Below are 5,037 nucleotides of genomic sequence, written 5' to 3'. Positions count from 1 at the left end.
GAGTACTTAGCTTTGCGGCATCATATGATGATCGCTTGGCGGTGATACTTGACAGGACTAGGCGATTAACAGACTGCAGGGGAGATGCACAGGGAGTCTCGGTCAACTGACAGGCACTCGGGATGGCTATGCTAGGTTCAGTGCATCATCATGGCTTAGGGGTCGCACTGCTTCCTCCCTCCGTTCAGTTGGCTGGGGCCAAGCAAGTAGCTCTATCGTGCATTCAAGTGACCAGCGTACGAAGAGCGAAAACTTGAATACTAAAGAACAGAAACAATTACAAACATGGTATTCACTCGTAGTGGTCTCAGAATGTAAACACTCGTTCGCTGGATGTTGAACACTGAAACTAAAAACTAAAACGGAGTTACTTTTTTTTACCAAGCTGTTTTGTGGTGATGCTTCCATTCACAGAGTCCTTATGGTGCCACAGAACGCGACCATATGATCCTAAGGTGCAAAACACAAAACAACCGGAAAACAGCAGGGTAAAAAAATCGTCCAATTTCGACAAAAACAGCTATTTTAACCTAGTTGTTTTTTGGTCATTTCTCCATTCACAAGGTCCGTGAGTGCCACAGAACATGTTAGTATGATCCTTAAGTGAAAAATAACATTAAAAAAAAACCAACAAGAAAAACAGTACTGTCGGAAAATCGTCAATTTCGACAAAACCATCAGCTTTGTGATTTTGTTATTTCTCACTTTCGTTTTCGGCTCAATGATGATGGGAATGAGGATGGTTAGAATGATGTTCATGATAATGGCGATGATAATGATGAGGCCTAAAAGAAAACTTGTTTGCCGTCATCCGCCGCCGCCCCTAAAATCCCGAAAATTAGGAGCGGGGTTTTTTTCCCCCTCTTTTTTAAGTTTAAAAAATCAAATGAAAACCACTTTTTTGTCGATTTTGGCACAGATCCATGTCATATGGAAATTTTTACTATTCTAATAAAAAAAAAAAAAAAAAAAAATATGATCGTTTTTTCCGTGAAAAAAAAATGACAATCGCACAGTTTTCACGATGTTTCAATGATTTTACGAAAAAAACCCACAAAAACAAAAACAAAAACAAAACTTTTTTCCACCCGCCCCTGTATTCGAATTTGTACAATGTGACAGCAAACAAACAGTTTTTTAAGGCCTGATAATGGTGATGATGGTGGTGCAGATGATTATGGTTAAGATGATGATGGTAAAGATGATGATGAATAGGTGATAATGATGACGACTTCCGATTTGTACTTAATTTTCTGCATGTGTTCACATTGTCAATTCAACAATTCATTTTACTTCAGCTTGTGTTCACATTGTCCCAATGTTCTCATTTAAAACGTCCTTAACAACATGGGTTTATTTTTCGTTCAGGTTAGCTATCGAAGGCCCGTCAAAACCTTTCTAACTCAAGCCCACGTGGATGGTTCAATGGAACGTATACCTTACCTGCTATATTGAACTCCTGAATTGGAGCATCCACAACAGACACAGTAAGAGTCGGCACAGTCTCAAAAAATCTAAACATTGCACTCTGAAACATGCAAAATTAGAGACTAGTCATCTTCCAATCCGTAAATTGTACTTATCACTTAATTTCAATGTGTTTAAGGATTTGTTTAACACTTGTAACATGTTTATTTCTACCAATATATTTTATAATGAAGTGCTTCAGCAATCTTCTAGAACCTGTCTACCAATTTAACACTTTATCAGTATAAAGATAATTTGGAAAATGTAAACTAATGTGAATTGATATTAAAACTATTATTTATTATGATAATAATGATAATTAATATTACTTTTATTATAATTGTTTTTATTGATTTCATCCCATTTTAATTAGACTGATCTCACCAAAACATAAAGACAACTTACAACCTAAGGAAGGCTCTCTGCAACCATACTCCAACCCATGGGGTATCATAAGCTAATATTTGTTAAGACATAATACCACAATAATTCACTCATTTCAGTTATAAAAATGCAAATACACATAATCCCTGGGTAGGCCTTCCATAAGTTAAAAATCATCAGGAAAATGACTATAGGTCAAAAAGTGGTCGTTTATTTTAACAAATTAAAAAAAATTGATTCTGTAATCTCTGACCCAGCCAACTGCATAGTTACCAACCGTCTCGCATCGTGCCGGATGGTCCCGCATTTCAAAGTGATTTTGGATGAAACACGCATTTTGCAGAAACACATGCGTGATCCTAAATTTTTCACGCATTTAACACAAGTCTATGCGTGATAACGATTTATCACAAATTCAGGGGAAAATGTATTTAAAATTAAAAGAAATTTGTTGTATTAAAACTACAAAAACGGTGATGCAGTAACTTGAGTCATGAGAGTATTTCCTTGAAGGCCCTACTTATTTCACTAACGAGTTACTAAAAATTGATCAGTAATTAAATGTTTGTGTAGGTCTACATAGTTTAGGTGCTCAAATTAAATATAGGCCTAAATTGAAACTCAAATTGGCTTTATTAATAATATTTTTGCTTTTGTACCGGTATTATCAACAAAAACTCCCTGAAATCGTTTTAAAACAGCTTAAAAATGCTCAGATCGTCGGAGCGGCGGGGGGAGGGGGTGGTTCCCCTGCCGCTTGGACCCATCCCCCAGCAAACTGGTATAGACACACACGCATTTCAAATCTCTCAGGTTCTGGATCTGGGTGAGTACTCCTCAACGCCCAAAAAGGAGCAAAGCGAGAAGGGGTGGTGGCGCTGTAGCTTAGCGTTCTGTATTCCTTGGTCGGATATAGCAATCTTGAACCTTTCTGTCTTCTATTGATGCAATTTCATTAGGGATTCGATTCCAGTCTCGTAAAGTTCTTGGTATGAAGGAAAATCTATAACAGTCCTTTTAGTAGGCGGACACATCGGAATATGTACAATGTCTAGAGAAGATGACAGGACGCAAGTGCACTTGTAATGGAATGGCAAGGCGATTATGTAGAGCTTGAAAAATGGTCATTCTATTTAAGGATCTCCTTAATTGCAATTAATCAGTTTTAATTTTTGTTCATAGCAGAGACGCCACTGAATCTGCTGTAGTCACTCAAGACAAATCTCGCACTTCTGTTTTGCACAGCTTCGATATCTTGAATTAATTGTTTAGTAAATGGATCCCATATACCAGATGCATATTCAAGTATTGGTCTAATTAATGATTTATAAGCAAGGTCTTTGTTATGTCGGGAGCACGAATACAAATTGCGATGTACAAAACCCAGCATTCTATTTGCTTTATTGATAACTTGTTTAATAATGTAAATTCCATTTTAGCTTACAATTTATGTTAATTCCTAGATAGGTGATCCTTAGTTTCATTAAGCACAGTATTATCAATTAAGTAATTATGTTTGTGTATATTTTTTGCATGAGTGATTCTCATGACACAGCATTTATTTGGGTTGCTTTCATCTGATGTGTCCTACCCCATGCAGTAAACGTATCAAGGTCCTTTTGCAAATCACCAGCATCATGAGACCCAGTTATGACCCTATTATGATACAGTCATCTGCAAAGAGTCGGATATGCGAAGTAATATTATTATTTGGTAGATCATTAATGTAAATCACCAAGCCTATGGGGCCAGTGACTGTCCCCTGCGGAACACCAGAAGTTACCTCAGCCCAATCCGAATATTTACCCTCAATTACAACCCTTTGTTTACGTTTAGTAAGGAAAGGTTCAATCCGTTTCAAGGTTTTCCCAACTATTCCGTATGTACGCATTTTCTGAAGAAGCTTCTGGTGCCGAACTCTGTCAAACGCCTTTTCAAAGTCTTTTATGATAAGGTCTATTTGTTTTTTCTTATCTAGACTTAAGGCAATATCTTGAATTGTGTTTATAAGTTGGGATTCACAGGAATGTCCTTTTCGAAAACTATGCTGGTTTCTATGAATAATATAATATTCGCGTAAGTGTTTCATAACGCTAGACTTAACTATGTGTTCAAAGAGTTTACTGCAAACCGATGTTAAATTGATTAGTCTATAATTAGCTGGTATCTTTATCCCCTTTCTTGAAAATGGGAGATATATTAGATAATAACAAATTGTACTGTATGAAATACGTCTTCTGACAAAATGTCTGAATCGCCGATGTAGCTGGTTGCATTATGATTGTTCCTCCTGGTTCAGTGACATTTCTAAATTATCTTCTGCCATTCGAAAATTATTGAAAGCTCCCATTGACTATGTCAATGTATTTTAATCCTGGGTCATGACAATTTTTCTTGCAGCAGTGCAGTCAGCTATAAACACAATCAATCATTAGTTTATAAATCTAATACTTTTATAAACACAATCAATCATGAGCTTATACATCTAATACTTTTACCACATATTGACAGATACAACAAGTAATCCTATTGGGTTTGCAACAAATTTGAAAATTATCATTTGCTACAGTATGGTCATTGACAATTTTGTATATATTTCAATTACCAATAATAATTTAGATTAAGTTTTAATTTAATGAATATATAAGTTATAATTTTAATAATAATGTTAGTAACAATCATAGTATTACAAGTGCATTAGTAAATAGGCTATAGGTAGGCCTAGTTGTAATAATAATAGTAGTACAGGTTTTCTTCCAATTAAAAACCACTTGGCGCCCGTGAACTTTGGGGGCGCAGAAAAAAAAAATAAAAGGATCTCCTCTTACTGCTACCGAGCACTTACTACCAAGCCCTTAAATAGTGGCGTAATAACGCATCTACTTTCTGGGGCCCAATCCCAGTCCAAATGGGCCCCGGGCCTGGACAGGCTAGTGGTCCCTCTACCTAGCACCTCATTACAACTCTTCGACAATACGGTAACTTTTTCTATAATTTTTTAAATATCAAATAGACGAAAATACCACAAACACTCTTTGGCAGATTTATTGGAAGGGGCCCCTCTTACTATACGACCAACTCGACCCAGCATATAGGCCTACTATGGAGCTTTGACCAGTTATGTAACGCCTGTTTGCTTTCTGGGGAACACCTAGTTTCAAATCCAAATTAGTCCTGGGGACTTGC

Source organism: Anneissia japonica, unplaced genomic scaffold (assembly GCF_011630105.1).
Source record: "Anneissia japonica isolate Jap-2015-1 unplaced genomic scaffold, ASM1163010v1 scaffold1483_len710385_cov172, whole genome shotgun sequence".
NCBI classification, from domain to species: domain Eukaryota; kingdom Metazoa; phylum Echinodermata; class Crinoidea; order Comatulida; family Comatulidae; genus Anneissia; species Anneissia japonica.
The sequence above is the reverse complement of the archived record's forward strand: the minus strand, read 5'-3'. Positions refer to the sequence as shown.